The sequence below is a fragment of the Dioscorea cayenensis genome, chromosome 20 (assembly GCF_009730915.1).
Source record: "Dioscorea cayenensis subsp. rotundata cultivar TDr96_F1 chromosome 20, TDr96_F1_v2_PseudoChromosome.rev07_lg8_w22 25.fasta, whole genome shotgun sequence".
NCBI classification, from domain to species: Eukaryota; Viridiplantae; Streptophyta; class Magnoliopsida; order Dioscoreales; family Dioscoreaceae; genus Dioscorea; species Dioscorea cayenensis.
The window spans coordinates 18,750,981-18,771,247 of NC_052490.1; the positions used below are offsets into that span (position 1 = coordinate 18,750,981).

General features: G+C 40.3%; 1 non-coding gene across 1 annotated transcript; it reads left to right on the plus strand.

The window, feature by feature from the left end:
- Window positions 1-19,187: 19,187 nt before the first annotated feature.
- Window positions 19,188-19,294, plus strand: LOC120252277. Its single transcript, XR_005533821.1, has one exon. It is a non-coding gene; the product is annotated as a small nucleolar RNA R71 (small nucleolar RNA).
- Window positions 19,295-20,267: the final 973 nt, after the last annotated feature.

Below are 20,267 nucleotides of genomic sequence, written 5' to 3' on the forward strand. Positions count from 1 at the left end.
AGATATTCCTTAAAAACAAAACATAGGATTAACATTTCTATCGAAAAATCAAAATAGGAGACATTCCAAAGAGAACAGACAGAGTTAGTGCTTTGATTGAAAAATAGGAGACATTCTGAAAGGAAGACATAGGATTGGGGTTTTATTTCAAAACCGAAAAATGGAAGAGGTTCAAAAGAGAAAACGTAGCATTTGGGTTTTGATTCAAAAATAAGACTCATTCTAATAGAAAATGTAGAATTATTGTTTTGATTCAAACCCAAAGTATAGCATTTTAGTTTTTATTCAAAAATAGGACTCATTCCGAAAAGAAGACGTACAATTAGGGTTTTGATTCAAAACCAAAAAACAGGACACATTCTGAAAAAAAAAAACATAGGTTCAAAACCGAAATATAGGAGACATTCGGTCTTCCTTGTGGGTCTCTCCATTGGAGTCGCATGGGCGTGGGTAATTTCCACACCCCCGTGTGATTGTGCAGAAACACAAAAGGCATAGTTTTCCATTAAAAATCCATTCGGTCATCTTCATTCTCACACCTCTACTCAATCTGAAAACACTCTCCTTTACTCTCCCAACCTCACACTGTTGATTTAGAGAGATTTACTTAGGTTTTCCGGCCTAATCTAAAGTTTTGAACTTCATCCCATCGGTAACCCTTTATTCTCTCTTTTCTTCATCATATTTGATTTTACTTACTTAGAATGGTGAATATTGCTTTGTTTCTACAATTAAATGGTTATTGCATTATTAGAAAGTGTTTAGAAACAATTATAAGTTGTATTTGTGGAGTTTTAGCGTGTAGCCCTGCGGTTTTCACGCCCCGTGGATCCACACGGTCGTGTGAAAAATCCATACGACCGTGTGGATTACTGCAGAGGTAGTTTATGAGCTTGTTTGGTCAATTTTCTTTTAAAATTTTGCAGTTATGGCACCTCGATCAAAGACGCAAGCTAATAAATGGCTCCGTCAGTCATCCCCTGAGCTAGAAAATATGAGATTTGTTATTCCTGAACATCAAGTATGTTTTGAGCGGTTGTCAAGGTTGAGATATGGACAATCTTGCTACTTAGGCGTTAGTATACTATGAGATTTACAACAGGGAGATGAGTTAGTGGATGAGGTTGTGGATCTCGTTTCAGTTGGCTACTGGAGGCAGTTATTATCGATTTGGGAGCCAGCTATTCATGCACTTACTCTGAAGGTTCTGTCATCATTTGAGTTTGACAGATCTTACGAGGGATTCGACAGCCTTGACACAGTTCAGTTTAGAACATTTGGGCATCACCATAGAATGAGCATCTCTCAGTTTTCGATTCTACTTGGTTTGTACGATGAGGTATTCACAGACACTGAGGAGTATGCTCAGTTGCCAACATTATGCGGTTAGGGCCAGTATGAGCCTGGGGTTTCCAAGGCCACGTGCCTCTCTCGACCTACATATCGATACTTGTATGCTATTATGAGCAGGTCATTAAACGGCCATGGTGACAATACCAGCGTCCTGAGCTGGAAAGAGCTGCTATATCTCTACTCGATGGTTCAGGGCACACCTATCCATCTTGGACACATCCTGGCAGAGTATATACGACATTAGGGGTAGTATGTCAGATTAGGAGTGATATTCTTGGGCTCCTATATTATAAGATTAGTTATGGGTATGGGTCTCCTGTACACCATTCGAGGGGCAGAGAAGGCGAGTATACCTGCTCCCGTAGGCATGGAGACGATGAGGCTGATGGGAATGGTTCGCAGGGTCCAGTCAAGAGTATATGCTTTGATTACACCCACACCAGAGATAGCCAAGGGATAGGGTAATGATGCTGAGGGTTCTCAGGCTACCCTCGAGCCTCAGCCGGTACTGATGGAGACCGAGGCACCTTCTGCGGTACAAGAGCCACCCCCAATGTGCATGTTTTCAACTTCTCGAGCCTATGGTCATTTTGAGAGGCTCGCGAGTGTTGTAGGGGTGTTACAAACAGAGATCGCCGAGGCTCGAGCGACACAGGCCGCACAATACACACAATTTATGGCACATTTTGACACTCTACATCAAATCCTAGAATGAGACATTGCCTCATCATTTGTTCTGTGGCCGAGGAATCCTCAGGTATCTCCAGCACCATTATCATCAGTTCATGCACCCATTGATCCACGCAGTATATCATCGCCACCAGCAGCATCAGTAGAAGAGGAACCAGAGCGCGACACCGACACTTGATGTGTTGTTCTTTATTTCTTTCATGTTATTTTATCTTTACTTTCTGCATTTTATATTTTAGACTTGTATACTCATAAAGGACTCTCTTTCTGAGTTTATCTTTTATTTTTGTTCGAGTTGTATTTCATTGCTTCATCATTTATATACACAAGTTGTTTTTGTTTTTATTAAGCTTCAGTGAACCCCCTTGTGTATGCGTGTAGATGGTCTTGTCATTATAGGAATTGAGAACTAGTCATGGACACGGCCAATGTGGGCCATGTGTGCCTCACAACCCGTTGGAACTTTACTCCCAAGGATTTAGCTCCACTAAATGCATCACTAGGAGTCAGGGGAGTATTGTTTCAATTGCCCACTCCCACATATTTGATTGATTGCCATATTTTCTATTGTTCTTTCATGTATATGTTGAGGGTAATCTACATCTTAAGTGTGTGTGTGTGTGTGTGTGTGGTGGTGTGGTGGTTGGGGGGGGGGAGTTCACATTGCACATGTCTTTTACACAATTTTTTATTCATTTACATGCTCACGTAGCCAATGGCTGTTCATCTTAGTTGCAATGTTTCTATTCTTGAGTCTAGGAGATTTTTTTAACATTGAATTTTCTCATGCTCTCGTTTTTACTTGAATTTTTAGGATTTTTTGCCCGATTGACACTTGTTGCACCACTCGCTCATGAAAATCTTTTGAAAACTCAAGTTCGATGTTTAAGGGACTAATTAGTTTTGTTTCTTGTTCTATTATAAAAAATAAAAATAAAAAAAAGTATTTGGCAAAAGAGAAATAGAAAGAAAATATATGGTTTAGTTGTGCATTTGGTGTGGAAAGAGCTACCGGCTATGAAGTATGAAGCTATTCTCATAAGTTGGATACTAGTTTTGCCCTAATGAGGGAAAGAGCTATCTCATGGGATGAGTGAAAGATACCACCTCGAAAGTGTGAAAGCCACCTTAGCGACCGCTTCGGAAAGAGCTACCTTAGAGGATGTGTGAAGCTACCTACCATCTCTTTGTTTTGTTATGGTGTGTAGCTAAATAATTCCTTTATACTTAGAACTTTGAGGAGTATAGATTGGGTTGAATTGAGTGAGTGTACACACACTTACACGATTTTAGGGTTGTGGTCCTTTCTGATTCAAGTTTTCAGCTAGAGCATTGAGTTTTCGTATTTAGTGTTGAAATTCCCGTTACTCATAGAATGCTTTCCTTGCATGCTTTGGTGAACCTAAGGCCGAGCACTTTCAATCTTTCATTTTTCTATGCTTTAATATTTTATTTTTGCTTGAGGACAACCAAAAGCTTAAGTGTGGGGGAGTTTGATAAGTGCTTGTGTATTAGAAATATGAAGTATTCTTTTCTTATGATAAGCATTACTTTTATCAGGTTTTAACGCTAATACATGTGTATTTGTGTTCTTTTGCGCATTTAGGGTTGTGAAGCTATGTTTTGACAGAAAATGCCAAAAGTAGATCGTAAGTGCACTGTTTGGGGGAATCTTGGAAGGAACAAACGTGAAGACACAAGTGTGGCTCTAAGATACGTGAATGTGTGCCAACCTCCATGTATGCAAGCCATTATAATAAGTTAGAGGGGCACGAAGGCAGTTACATTTGCGTATCCCGACTTATGCATTGATAGCAAGATTTTCACTAATGAGGCTTTTGATTCAAGAAGAGTTGCGATCTACGGCATAAATGTGTGCCCGTTTATGTTGCCTCAATGAAAAGTGTTGAATTGAGAGTGTTTAGACGGAGTACTGTAGCAAGTAATGTGATAAGTCACTATAGCAAGGAACTGTAGCAGGTGTTGTTCATAGCCGGCCAAAAATAAGATTTTCAGAGAATCCACACGGGCATGTGGAAATTCCCCACGCCCGTGTGGAAATTCCACAGGCCCATGTGGCAAGTCCACAGGAGCGTGTGGATGCCCGATTCCAACCCTATTTAAGCTTTGATTCAGCCCAATTTTGGGAATCTTCTTTCCCCCTTGTCTCTAACTTTTCTCCATCTTTTGAGAGGCCGTCGGCTAGGCTTTTGAGGGGCTTTTGGCACGTCTTTGAAGTGGCTCTCCGAATTCAACACTGTGCTTCGCTTGGAAGAAGGTTATTGGGGGAGCTTTCATCGGCACCCATCTGGAGGTGTGTCCTAGGCCGGATAAGGGGACCTTTTGGAGAAGATGAGGTTACTCCACAAGACTATCGACACGAATACCGAGGGGGTTTTCCTATGGATTGCTTATCTTTACTTTTGATTTCATTGTTGATTGTATTGTGCTCCATGGAGAGCTAAACTCCCTAGTGGGTACTTGGATTTTGTAAACCCTAGGATGTTATTGTTTTTTTGACCTTCCATTATGATTTCCTTAATTGATGTTTTTAATTGAGTTTTAATCTTGAATGCTTGTTGAATGATTTTTCCCTAGAGTGACACTAGGATTGAGAGTCAATATTGGTAATCTTTGTGGATGGGTGACACGCCATGAGGGTTAGACAAAGCTAGATTGGAGAGGATTGAGAGGGTGAGTCGAGAGGTAGCGGAGTGTCCCCTTTCCCCTCTGGTGTGATTTATCTTACCTCTATTCCCTAGAGCTCTTTGCGGTTACAATAGAGTGAAGTGCTAAGGGAAGAACTTCGCTGGGGCTTAGTTGCATGAGCAACAGAGTGAAGCGTTGAAGTGACTTTAGTATCTGGGGCTTAATTGTAGCTAGGGGTCTTTCGTCGAGACCAAAGGGTTAGATCTACACACAGGAATATGGTTTATCACTTGGAATCCCTAAAACTCCATGCAACCTTGTGCAATGTGAGGTGTTGAGACTGAGCGATTTCTCCGCCAAGACATAGTGTAGGGTTAGTAACGGTTGACCTTAGGTTTGGAACCGTGTGCGTTAGGATTTCCACTTTTATCGATTGCCTTACCTCTCACTTACTTGTGCCTCTCATTCTTATTTCTTTTATTTCTGTTCGCACCACATCTTATCAATGCAATTATTATTCATCTTCACTTGGTTAAGTACCAATTTAGGTATTTTTATTCCCTACTCTCTGTGGATACAATACCCCACTCACTTGGGATTTATTACTTCGACAAACCCGTGCACTTGCGGGTCACACGCACGGTGCCTTGTCAATTAGGATTATAGTTTTGATTCAAAAACTGAAAAAAATAGGAGACATTCCAAAAAGAAAAACATAGGATTACATTTTTAATTCAAACCAAAAAAATGGGAAACATTCTGAAGAGAAAGCATAGGATTATGGTTTTTTTATTGAAAAATAGGAGACATTCTTAAAAGAAAACATAGAATAAGAGTTTTGATTCAAAAATAGGAGACATTCCAAAATGAAAAACACACAGGATTACATTTTTTTATTCAAAATAAAAAAAAAGGAGATAGTTCTAAAGAAAAGATAGTATTATTGTTTTGATTGGAAAATTGGAAAACTTCCAAAAAAACATAGGATTAGGGTTTTGATTAAAAAATAGGTGACATTCCGTAAAGAAAACATCAGATTATGTTTTTGATACAAAACAGAAAAATTACAGACATTTCGGAAACAAATCAAAGGATTATGTTTTTTTGATTAAAAAAATCATAAAATAGGAGACATTCTGATAAGATAATATAGAATTAGTGTTTTTGATTGAAACCCCGAGAGACATTTCAAAAAAATATAGGATTAGGTTTTTGATAGAAAACCAAAAAATAGGAGAAATTCTAAAAAGAATACATAGCTCTAGGCTTTTGATTTAAAAAAGCAGACATTCAGAAAAAAAAAACATAGGATTATGATTTTGATTAAAAAATAGTAGACATTCAGAAAGGAAAACATATGATTAAGGTTTAGATTCAGAAACAAGAAATAGGAGACATTTCCTAAAAAGAAAAACATATAATAAGGGTCTTGATTAAAAAAATAGGAGATATTTTTGAAAAGAAAAACATATCATAAGGGTTTTGATTCAAAGTCAAAAAATAGGAGACATTCCGAAAAGAAAACATAAGATTAGGGTTTTGACTCTAAACTGTAATATAGTAGACATTCTGAAAAGAAAAAATAGGATAAGAGTTTTGATTCAAAGATAAGAGACAATCCAAAAAAAATATAAACATTGCGAAATGAAGACATTCCGAATAGAAAACATATTTTCAGGGTTTTGATTAAAAAATATGAGACATTCCAAATACAATCACAGGATTATAGTTTCGATTCAAACTAAAAAATAGGAGACATTTCGAAAAAAAAATATATAATTGGTGTTTTAATTGAGAAATATGAGACATTCTGGAAAGAAAACATACAATTAGGGTTTTGCTTAAAAAATAGGAGTCATTCCGAAATGAAAACTTAGATTTAGGGTTTTGATTGAAAATTCAAAAAATAGGAGACATTCCAAAAAGAAAATATAGGATTAGGTTTTTGAATGCAAAATAGGAGGTATTTCAAAAATATAACATAGGATTGTAGTTTTGATTAAATAAACAGGAGACCATTTGAATAGGAGATGTTCAGAAAAGAAAACATAGGATTAGGGTTTTGATTCAAAAATAGGAGACATTCCTAAACGATACCATAGGATTAGAATTTGATTCAAAGCTGATAAATAGGAGACCATTTGAAAAGGAAACATCGAATTAATTTTTTGATTAGAAAATTGGAGGCATTGCGAAAAAACCATATGATTAAGGTTTTAATTCAAAAATAAAATATGAGATATCATGATAATAAAACATAGGATTAGTGTTTTGATTCTAATGAGGAAAATAAGAGACATTCCAAAATAGAAACACACACATAGGGTTACGGCATTGATTGAAAAATAAAAAATAGGAGAAATTCTAAAAAGAAAAAAATATGATTAGGGTTTTGATTGAAAAGTAGGGTCGGGCAGACGTGAGTCCCAGACATGAGTTCACTAAGGGAGTTACTGTTAGCCGATGATATGGCCGACGAGATGGAGAAGCTACTTTCTGTGGGTAGCTAGAGGAGTTTATTATTGATCCAAGAGCCAGCTATTCGGCTGCTCACTTCGGAGGTGCTGGCTTCATTTGAGTTTAACGATCGTATTCCCGATTTGACATCACTAACGACATACATTTCAGAGCATCTAGATGTTATTATAGTATGAGTGTCACTCAGTTTTCTATCAGACTCAGACTCTATGTCAAAGCATTCACTGACACAGAGGATTACGAGAAACTGCCTACAGACTAGCCCGACAGCTTGTCACCGCAGTGAGCATACAGAACGCTGTGTGGATAGGGACAATATGAGCCTAGGGTGCCTAAGGCCACGTGTCTTTCCTGACATATGTACTACTACATTCATGCTATCCTGAGCAGGTCGATGAATGGCCACGGTGATAGTATCAGCATCTTGAGTCAGCAGTAGCTGTTATACCTCTATTCGATGGTTCAGAACACGCTACTCCATCTTGGGCACACTGTATCAGAGTACCTGAGGCATCAGGGTCAGTACACTAGGATTAAAGTTATTTTCTCTGGCCCATATATTACCAGACTCATCATCAGGATGTGTCTACTAGACGCCATCAGAGGGGTTGAGAAGACAACTGTTCCAGCACCCCTCGGCTTAGGGACCATGCGCATGATGGGCATGCTCAGGAGATATAGAGATGGGGTGTATATGCTGAACATGCCCCCACCGGAGTCAGTCGAGGCCGAGGAAGATACAACAGAGGGGTCCTAGCCAGTACTTGAGCCACAAATTGAGCATGCAGAGGCAGAAGAACCCCCTACAGGTCAAGAGCCCCCACCAGTTCTGATATTCTCTTTGACTTGAGCCCATAATCGATTTGAGAGGCTCAATAGTGTTGTAGGGGTGCTCCATAGTGATATGGCCGCGAACCATACCATGGTGATGGCACGTCTGGATATTCTAAAGTAGCTACTTGAGAAAGACATGGCCTCAACATTCATCATGCGACCAAGGACCCCTCCTGCATCCACACCACCACCATCACCATTTCAGTTTATCTTTTATTTTTATTGTCTTGAGTTGTATTTCATTGCTTTATTTTTTAAACTCGAGTAGTTTTTGTTTTTGTTGAGTTTCACAGAACCTCCTCGTGTATACGTGCAGATGGTCTTGTAAGTATGGAATTTGAGGAACTAGTCATGGACACAGTCTTATGGCCGTGTGTGGTCCACAACCTATTAGGACCTAACTCTCAATGAATATAGCTCCATCAAATGTACCATTCAGAGTTTAGGGGAGTATTGTTTCAATTGCCCACTTCTACATATACTTTTGATTGATTTATATCCTATTGTGCTATACTTTTGATTGATTTATATAATATTGTGCTTATTTGCGTATATTGAGGTCAATGTACATCTTAAGTGTGGGGGAGTTCACATTACACATGTTCACTATATAAGTTTTGGCTGAAATACGTGCTCACATAACCAATGACAATTCATCTTAGTTGCAATGATTGTATTCTTAAGTTTAGGGGAATTTTTAACATTGAATGTTCTCATGCTCTAGTTTTTCTTGAATTTCTAGGAATTTTTACCCGATTGATAATTGTTGCACTGCCACCTCCAAAGTGTGAAAGCCACCTTAGCGGCCGCTTCGGAAAGGGCTACCTTAGAGGATGTGTGAAGCAACTACCATCTATTTATTTTTTGTTGTTTTGTAGATAAATAAGTTCCCTTATACCTAGAACTTTAAGGAGTATATGTCGGCTCGACTTGAGTGAGTTTACACACACTTACACAATTTCGAGTTTGTTATCCTTTTTTATTCGAGTTTTTAGCTAGAGCAATGATTTTTTGTATTTAGTGTTGAAATTTCCATTACTTGTGGAATGCTACCCTTGTATACTTTGGTGAACCTAAGGCCAAGCACTTTCAATATTTCCTTCTTCTATGCTTTAATATTTTTATTTTTGCTTGAGGACAAGCAAAAGATTAAGTCTGTGGGAGTTTGATAAGTAATTGTGTTCTAAGAATACGAAGTATTCTTTTCTTATGATGAGCATTACTTTTATCAGGTTTTATCGCTAATACATGTGTTTTTACATTTTTTTGCGCATATAGGGTTATGGAGCCAAATAGAGAAGAAAATAGCCAAAGTAGATTGCAAATTCATTATGTTGATTGAATCTTGAAGTGGACACAAAAGAAGATGGAAGTTGTGCTCGAAGAAATATGAGTGTGTGCCAACCTCCATTATGCTTGATGGAATATGTAAATTGGAGGGGCACAAAGGCACTTACACTCATGTGTTCCGACTTGTGCAAGGCTAGCAAGATTCCCGTCAAATGTGCTTTTACTTGAAGATGCAATGCGATCTACATCATAGACGTGTGCCTGGTTATGTTTCCTCAATGAAAAGTGTGGATTCGGGAGTATTTTGGCAGAGTACTATAGCAGGTAACTATAGCAAATCATTGTAGCAATTTATTGCAGCAATTACACACGCCCGTGTGGATTCCCGATTCTAGCCCTATATAAAGCCGTGATTCAGCCAGATTTTAGAATTCTTCTTTCCATCTTTTCTCCATCTTTTGAGAGGCTTGCGGCTAGGGTTTAGAGGGCGCTTTGGCACGGCTTTTGGACTGGTTCTACGGCTTCGACACCGCATTTCTCTTGGAAGATAGTTATTGGAGGACCTTTCGTCGACACCGATCCGGTGGGGTGTGTCCTAGGCTTGACAAGGGCACCTTTGGAGAGGACGAGGCTACTCCACAAGACCATTGACATGAATACCAAGGGGGTTTTTCTTATAGATTACATGGTTTTACTTTCGATTTCATTATTGATTGTATCTTGCTCTATGGAGAGCTAAAGCCCCTAGTGGGTACTTAGACTTGTAAACCCTAGGATGCTATTGTTTCATTGAGCTTTTATTATGTTTTCCTTAATTGATGTCTTTAATTGAGTTCCAATATTTAATGCTTGTTGAATTATTTCTCCCTTAGAGTGACACTAGGGTTGTGAGTCTACATTAGTAATCCTTGTGAGTGAGTGACACACCATCAGAGTTAGACAAATGCAAATTGAAGAGGGTTGAGAGGGTAAGTCGATAGGTAGCGGAGCGTCCACTTTCCCCTCCTGTGTGATTTATCCTACCTCTATTTTCTAGAGTTCTTTACAGTCATAACAGAGTGAAGTGCTAAGGGAGGAACTCCACTGGGCTTAGTTGCGCGAGCAACAAAGTGAAACGTTGAAGTAATCGTTAGTATCTGGGGCTTAATCATGACTATGGGTCTTTCACATGGACCAAAGGGTTTGATCCACATTTAGGAATATGGTTTACCACTTGGAATCCCTAGAACTTTTTGTAACTTTGCACAGTATGAGGTGTTAAGACTGAGTGATTTCTCCGTCAGGATATAGTGTAGAGTTAGTCATGGGTAACCTTATGTTTGGAACCGTGTATTATAGGATTCCCACTACTCATTAAGCATCAGTTAGGAGACATAATAGGTTGTCTTTCACTTGAAGCAATAACCGTAAGGGGAGCAATATCCTTGTGGTGCGTTTGATGGAGCAAAATCCTTGGGAGTTGAATTCCAATTGGTTGTGGAGCACGAACGGCCAAGTGTAAAACACATTAACCGTGTCCATGACTAATCCTCAATTTCCATACACAATGGGATTAAGTGAAGCTTAACAAAAACAAAAATAACTTTAGTATATAAAAGACCAAGCAATGAAATACAACTTGAGACAGAAATAAAAGATAAGCTCAGAAGGAGGATCCTTTCTTAGTGTACAAGTCCAAAATATAAAGCAAAAGTAAAATGTGATAAATAAAAGGGAAAAAAATTAAAGACGCATCTAGCATCAGTGTTGCGCTCTGGCTACTCTGCTACTGCTGGTGCTGGTACCAAATTGAATGGTGCTAGTTTATCTGGTGATGGTGATGCTAGAGGAGCCTGAGGTGTCTCAGGTAGCATGATGAATGGTGAGGCAGTGTATCACTCTGGTAACTGTTGTAGGGTGTCGAGACATGTCATCACCTCAGAGTAGTGTGTAGCCTGTATCGTGCGAACCTAGGTGGTCTCACTCCGTAGTACCCCCATAGCGCCCTCAATCCTCTCAAAAGGATCATAGGCTCGAGAAGGAGAAAACATGTGTACTGGAGGTGGATCATCCGCTGTAGGGGGTGCATCGGTATCCATATGCTCAGGCTGAGGCTCAGGAGCCTCTGTGACCCCTCAGCTATGTCACCTCAGTCCTTGGCTATATCTAGGGCATGCGTAGTAAGAATATATGCTCCTAGACCATATCTATATACTAACTCCATCAGTCTCATCCTATCTAGGCCGAGAGTTAAGGAAACAATCGTCTTCTTAGCCCCACAGATTGCGTCTAATAGACCAATCCACAGGATGGGTATAGTGATGTAAGGGGCAGCAAATAATACTCCCACGTATCAATAGTGGCCCTAGTGCCTCAGGTAATTTGCCACAATGTGCCCTAGGTGAATCGGCTCACTCTAGACCATGGAATATGAATAGAGTAACTCCTGGTGTCTCAAAACACATATGCTATAGCCTCAGCCCCTCACGGATCTGCTGAAGATCGCATGTATGTATCTGTAACTGGGCTACGGGGTCTGTATGGGCGCTACGGGGTCAGTGCGCTAGGATAGTCGGTCGGTAATCGATCATGCTCCTCTGTATCTGTATACATCTTGTCATATAAGTCCATACGGACTGAAAAACTCTGTGACACTCATGTTGTAATGATGTCCAAATGCCCTGAACTATATAAAGTCAACACTGTCGAATCTAGAGTATGATCGGTCAAACCCAAAGGACGCTAGCACCTCCAACACCAATGTGTGGATAGGTGGCTCTCGAAGTGATAATAATCTCCTCCAGCTTCCCATTGCCAACAGCTCATCAATCTCATCGGCCATCTCATCACCTTGTTGAACCTCTCTTAGCGCACTCAAATCCATGAAATGGGACTGTCCAAACCAGAGTCTCAACAAACGTTCAAATAGAGCATGATGCTTGGGAATCGAAAAATCTATGTGCTCAAGCTTAGGTGAAGTCTCCCTGAGACGTTTGTAAGCTTGCTTCTTTGATCTTGGTCCATATCTGCAAGATTTGAAAGAAAACCTATTAAAAACACGCACAGATTAAAACAACAGAAATCCACACGATCGTGTGAAAATTCCACATGCCCTTGTGGATCCACGGGCCGTGAAAACCGCACGGCCACCATGCTAAAAGCTCAAAAATACATCACAACTTCATTTCTAACCTCATTCTAAGCATGAATAGACCATTTAATCATAGAAACAGAATAGCACTCACCATTTAATAAAAAAAAAAAAATCAAGTGTGGCGAAGACAAGAGGAAAAGAAAATTCACCGACAAGGTGAAGATGGAAACTTAGATAATCCATTGGAAAACTCGAGTAAACCTCTGTAAATCGATGACACAAAGTCAGGCCAGTACAAGGACGCATTCTCAAAATGGTTGGGAGTGTGAAGATGAAGAAAGGCGAAGAGATTTTAAAGAAAACCCGTGGCTCTTGGAATTTCGCACATCCACACCCGCGTATGGAAATTACCCATGCCCATGTAACTCCATAAGAGAGCTTCACAAGGGCAGACACACACCCTTATGTGCTCTCAAGATAGCATACTTTATCTCTGAACGTATCCACATGGGTGGGTGGAAATTCCGCACACCTGTGTGCCTGACCTACATGGGTATCCACACGCCACTGTGGCTTCTTTATCCAATCGAGAAAAAGTTCTAAGCATTTCCCCCGCCGATGCGGAAATTCCACATAGGAGTGTAGATCTTTATAGGGTCACTTACAGGGGCACACACAAGCCCCTGTGTCATCTTGGGATGGAGGAGAGCACTTTGCAGAGATCCTCACGGGCGTGTGGGAATTACACACGCCTATGTGTTTGTCACAGGGTTAGACACAAGGGCAGAAGAAACCCTTCTATCTTCTGGGGATAAATCTCTAAGTCTTTGCAGAGAAATACACACCCATGTGGAATTATCACACGGGCGTGTGACCCTGACAAGGTCATCTAGAGAGGTAGACGTGTGCCCCTATGTCCTCTCGGGATGAGCTCTTAGTAGAGACACATGCCCATGTGGAAATTCCACACCGCCGTGTGTCTTCTTTGTATGACTTAGAAAAATCTGCATGCTCTGCAGAAAGTCCTTAACATGTATGCACACTCGGAACCTACTTTGACAATCAAAAATAAACCAGAGAATCATGAAACACATGCTCAAACGATAAAGATACTATGCCACACACATTTTTGCACATGAAAACACCAAATAATCCATGAGAAAATCACAACAATAGCATGTAAACATCAAGACACCAACACTCAAGCCTTATTCATGCAAACATTAAACTAAGAACTAGAAAATAGTAAAGACCTTGGGTTACCTCCCAAGAAGAGCTTGTTTAATGTCACTTAGCTTGACGTGCCTCTTCTTATCTCACGAGGGCTTATAGATGAAGGTTTCCCTCTTACCCATAACTTTAAAGAATGATGAACATAGTCTTTTGATGGTCGAGGGATTGTTATCAAGTTTGTTGTCGCACAAGGGTTCATCACCCTTACTTTGTTCTTGCACATTCCCGTTAGCCTTGGGGCATTTCTTGTGACGTCTCCTTGCACGCTTCATCTTTCGAAGCACTTTCTTCATAATCCCCGGGGTAGATGGTACCTTTTATTCTAGACCAAGCATTAGCACTTCTTCATTCTCCACTTCTTGATCTAACAACCCCTCGTATGGTTCATGATTCAAAATTTCCTACACATATTCATCATTTAGTTCATCGGTAGTGTCAAGAAAATAAAGAGTATCATCAAAGTCGAGAGAATGTCACATGGCTTCGGTAAGGCGGTATGTCAACTTGTCGTCGCCAATCCTCAATGTCAACTACCCACCGTCCATTTCGATAAGTGCCTCGGAAGTGCGAAAGAATGGGCTCCCGGGTATCAAATGAACATCTACATCCTCATCGACATCAAACACTATGAAGTCCACAGGAAATATGTAGTTGTCAACCTTGACAAGCACGTCTTCAATGATGCCGCTCGGATGTCTCACCATTCAGTCAGCTAATTGAAGTGTCATCCGAGTTGGCCTACGCTCTCCCAAGACTAGCTTCTAAAAGAAAGAGTATGGCATAACGTTGATACTAGCCCCTGAATCTGCCAATGCCATCTCTTCACCCAAATTACCAATGTTGCACAGAATGATAAAGCTTCTAGGGTCATCTTCTTGTTTGGCATTTTACAAAACCGTCGAACACGAGGCATCTAAGATCACCGATGCACTCTCCTCCAACTTCCTCTTGTTAATCAAAAGATCCTTCAAAAACTTTGAATACCGAGGAATTTTGGACAACGCCTCCACAAAAGGAATGTTGATATGCAATTGTTTGAATAGACCCAAGAACTTCTTGAATTGCTCATCATTTTGATCATTCTTCAACCTTGAAGTATAAGGAATTCTTCGCTTGTAGGGTGCCACCTCCTTCTCTTTGTTTACTCTCTCCTCAACCTCTATGATCTTGAGTGCTTCAACATTGGTCCTCTTACTTGGAAGCCTACCTTCAACCTCATAACTACTTCTCAAAGTGACTGTCTTCATATGTTCTCTCGGATTGGTTTCAGTATTACTAGGCAAGCTTCCTTGTAGCCTCTCCGATAATGACTTCGCAATTTTGTTCACTTGATTTTCTAGATTGTGCAATGACGCGGTGTGGTTACGAAGTGTAGCTTCGACCAATTGGAACCTTGTATCCTATGATTGAACAAATCATGTCAAAGCTTTCTCTAAGTCAGTCATTCGGGTCTCCAAGCCTCAAACCTTGTATCCATGTTTGGGTCTCCAAGCCTAAAACTTGATTCTCTAAGTTAGTCATATGGTGCCATGGTCTTTTGTTGCTCTTGGTTATTCCAAGAAAAGTTGGGGTGGCTTCTCCACCCTTGGTTGTAGGTGTTGCTATAAGGATTACCTTGTCCTCTTCCCGAATTGTCCACAAAGTCTATTTGTTCAGGTTGGGCTGAAGTAGCAATCAAAATAGGACAATTAGATGGTATATGTGAACCCCCACAACCAGCATAACTTGTGACTGTGGTTATCCTTAGTGAAGTCAATGCGTTTAATTTCTTGATTAAACCTCCTCTTGGGCTGCCAAGGATGTAACCACATCAATTTCAAGGAGTCCGGCCACTTTCTTCATTTCTCTTGCATTCCATTGGTAGCTATTCAAACCCATTTCTTCAATCAATTGCCGGGCTTCTTCGGGAGTCTTTTTTCCCATTGTACCTCATACAGCGGCATCTAGAAGTTGTTTGTTGCTTGAGCTTAACCCGTTATAAAATGTATTAATGTTCATCCACTCGGGGAATTCATATTGTGGAAACTTCCGCAAAAGGTCTTTGAATCATTGCCAAGTCTGAAACAAAGTTGTAAGTTCCATATGAACAAATGAAGATATCTCATTGTGAAGCTTTGGCGATTGTCCCGGAGGATAGTACCTTGTAAGGAAAGCTTCAACCATTTCGTTCCATGTTGTGATGAAAGCTCTTTGGCAATGAATGAAGCCACTATTTGGCCCTTCCTTTCAAAGAAAATAGGAAAGCCCTCAATCGAATTGCATCATCAGAAACCCCATAGATCTTCAACAAGTCGCACACTTCAAGGAAGTTTTCAATATGATTGTTCGGGTCTTCATTGGCTAACCCATTAAATTGTACAGACTGTTGAACCATCTGAAATAATGGCCATCTTCAACTCAAAATTCTGGGTTGTACTCGGTGGCCACACAATGCTTGATTGTGTCCCATGAATAGTGGGTCTAACAAAATCTAAAAGAGTTCTTCGTTGGCCTTCTTGCTCAGCCATGTATTTAGATCATTCACCCTCTCTTTCAGCTGAATGATTCTATTCTTGCACAGGTTCTTTATCCCTTCTACGAAGTGTTCATTCAAGTTTAGGATCTCCTTCAACCAATGTCAAAGGCTTCCCTCAGGTCACAACCAGAAGCTGCGACAAAATAAAGAAAAACAAATAAGAACGATGATAGAATAAGAATAGGTGAAATAGAATAAATGATGAATAATTAAATAACAAAGTGCAAAGTGTCTCCAAAATGCCTATTCCCCGGCACCGGCACCAAAAACTTTACAACACCCCTTGTTTGTGACCCGCAAGTGCACGTGTTTGTCGAAGTAATAAATCCCAGGTGAGTGGTTTATCGTATCCACAGGAAATAGTCAATAGAAACACAATGATTACTACTTAACTAAAGTCAAGATGAAACAATAATAGTGTGGATAAAATCAATGCAAACAAGACTAAAGAAAATAAGAAGGGGAGGCATGATAAAATGAGAGGAAAGGCAATCGGTAAAAGTGGGACACTCAGACATTGCTCCGCCTAGAACTATTGCTTGAAGTGTAAGACCAACTAATATGTCTCCTAGCTGATGCTTAATGAGTCGTGGAGATCCTAAAATACACCGTCCCAAACCTAAGGTCAACCGTAACTATCTCTATACTATACCCCAGCGGAGAAATCGCTCAATCTCAACACCTCAGACTCTGTACAGTTGTAAGAAGCTCTAGGGATTCCAAGTGATAGACCATATTCCGATATATAGATCTAACCCTTTGGTCCAGGCGAAAGACCCCAAGTCACAATTAAGACCCATATACTAAGGATTACTTCAATGCTTCACTCTATTGCTCACCCAACTAAGCCCCAGCGAAGTTCCTCTCTTAGCACTTCACTCTATTGTGACCGCAAAGAACTCTAGGAACATGGAGGTAGGATAAATCACACCGGAGGGGAAAGGGGATGCTCCGCTAACTCTAGACTCACCCTCTCAACCCTCTCCAATCTAGCAATATCTAACCCTCATGGTGTGTCACTCATCCACAAAGGCTACCAAGATGGACTCTCAACCCTAGTGTCACTCTAAGGGAGAAATCATTCAATAAGCACTCAAGATTTGAACTCAATTAAAGACATCAATTATGCAAAACATAATAAAAGATCAATGAAACAATAACATCCTAGGGTTTACAAGTCCAAGTACCCACTAGGGGGTTTAGCTCTCTATAGAGCAAGATACAATCAATAATAAAATCAGAAGTGAAAACATATAATCCATAGAAAAACCCCCTCGGAATTTGTATCGATGATCTTGTGGAGTAGCCTCGTCCTCTCCAAAGGTCCTCTTGTCAAGCCTAGAGCACACCTCGTCGGGTCGGTGTGGAGGAAAGCTTCTCAAATAAGTATCTTCTAAGAAAAACACGGTGTCAAAGCTATAGAACCACTCCAAAACCCTTGCCAAAGCCCCTCTGAACCATAGCCGCAAGGCTCCCAAAAGTTGTAGAAAAGATGGAGAGAAGGATAAAAGATGGATTCCCAAATTGGTATTAGTCACTGCTTTAGAAAGGACTAGAAACGGTTATCGAAACAGGCATATGGAATTTTCACACGATGGTGTGAATTTTTGGAAATCTGATTTTATGCAGGATGTAAACAGTATCCTGCTACAGTACTTCGCCAAAATACTCCCAAATCCACACTATTCATCAAGGCAATATAAACAGGCACACGTCTATGCCGTAGATTGCATCGCTACATCAATAAAATGGCATATTGGAAGATCTTGCTAACATTGCACAAGTCAGAATACACAAATATGACCGCCTTTGTGCCCTTACAAACCATCTAGTTGCTTGAGCGCATAAAGGATGGCCCACATTCACGTATCTTCGATCACAACTTGTGTCTTCACAATTGTTCACTCCAAGAATTCATCAACAAAGTACAATCGCAATCTACTTTGGCTTCTTTCTTTAATATTTGGCTCCACAACCCTATATGCGCAAAAGAACATAAAAACACATGCATTAGCGAAAAAATCTGATAAAAGTAGTGCTCATCATAAGAAAATAATACTTCGCATTCTTAGTACACAAACACTTATTAGACACTATCTAGTTTAGAGCATTTGGACAACACTTCAGCATGAGCGTCTTCTAGTTTTCAGTCTGACTTGAACTGTATGATGAGGCATTCACCGATACAGATGAGTACACTCAGTTATCGACAAACTATCCTGGCATTTTGACCCTGTAGAGAGCATACAAAGCCTTATGCGGACAGGGGTAGTATGAGCTAGAAGTCTCTAAGGCCACGTACCTGTCCCGGTAGAGGTACAGATACATACATACTCTTCTTAGAAGATTGGTGACAGGCGGAGGTGACAACACAGGTGTTTTGAGCTGATAGGAGCTTCTGTACTTGTATTTGATGGTGCAGAGCGAGCCAATTCATCTAGGTTATATCGTGGTTGAGTACTTGTGTCACTAGGGCTAGTATGGCAGAGTCAGTGCTCTGTTCTTAGGTCCCTACATCACCAGACGCATCATGGAGATGGGTTTGTTAGACGTTGTCAGGAGGGTCGAGAAGGCTATTGTACCATCTCCTATCGGCATAGAGACTATGAGATTGATAGGGATGGTCTGGAGATACAGACAAGGAGTCTATGTGATGATCATTCCCCCATCTGAGACAGCCGAGGATGACACAGCAAAGGGACCATAGCCAGCACTGGAGCCACAGCTTGAGTAGGTTTAGATAGAGGCATCTCCCATAGCACAGGAGCCATCTCCAGTGTGTATATTTTCTCCCACTCGAGCCCATGATTGATTTGAGAGGCTTGAGAGTGCTGTAGGAGTATTATGGATAGAGATTACTGAGGTTTGCGCCACACAGGACGCTGAAGTCTGGCTACCTTTTTTCTGTCAATTGTGTTCCACTGATAACTGCTCATGGCCATTTCTTTAATGAGATGTCAGGCTTGTTCAAGGGTCTTGTTTCCTAAGGTACCTCCTACTACAGCATCAAGTAACTGTCTTATGCTTGGAATCAACCCATTATAGAAAGTTTGAATGATCATCCACTCGGGGAACCCATGTTAAGGACATTTCCGCTGGAGCTCCTTGAACCTATCCCATATCTCAAAAAGAGACTCCAATTCCATTTGCACAAAAGATGGTATTTCATTCCTAAGCTTCACGGATTTTTCGGGAGGTAAATATCGGGCAAGGAAAGCTTTTACCATCTCCTCCCAAAGTAGTGATCGATGCTCTAGGTAATGAATGTAGCCATTGCTTTGCTCTTACATTCAAGGAAAATGGGAAGGCTGTCAATTTTATAGCATCATCCGTAACACCATTAATCTTGAGCATGTCGCACACTTCCAAGAAGTTCTCAATGTGATTGTTTGGATCCTCATCAGCCAAACCATTCAATTGTGCACAATACTAGACTATGTGCCCAAAACTGGGGATCTGGAATAATCTGAGAGTGTCCTCCGCTGCTCATTCTATTCTGCCATACAATGTGACCCTGCACCTTCTACCTCAGCTTGATTTGACTGCTCTTGCATAGGTTATTTTCTCATCTATAAAGTGTTCGTTTAAGTTTAGGATTCTCCTTCAAACATTGTCGAAGGTTTCCCTCGAGTCATAAACTAGAGCTACAACCAAAGAAAGAAAACAAATCAGAACGATCAAAGAATAAGAAAATGTGAAATAGAATAAGTGATGAATAGCTAAAATAGCAAAGTGCAAAGTGTTTGCAAAATGCCTATTCCTTGTCAACGGTGCCAAAAAGCTTGACAAATGGCATTTGTGTTTGTCAGGTTTTAACGGAGTGTTCTTTCCTTATGATGAGCATTACTTTTATCAGGTTTTAACGGTAATATATGTATATTTATGTTACTTTCATGCATATAGGGTTGTGAAGCTGAATCTTATAGAAAGAAGCCAATATAGATCATGAGTACACCATTTGGAGGAAATCTTGAGAAGGTTCAAACGTGAAGACATAAGTCAGGTTCAAGATGCTAGAATGTGTGCCAACCTTTTTGTATTCAAGCTAGCACAATGATTTGGAGTAGCACAGAGGCAGTAATATTCTAAGTATTCCGGCTTGTGCATGTGTAAGAAGATCTTCACCAACATGGCCATTCATTGAAGAAGCAA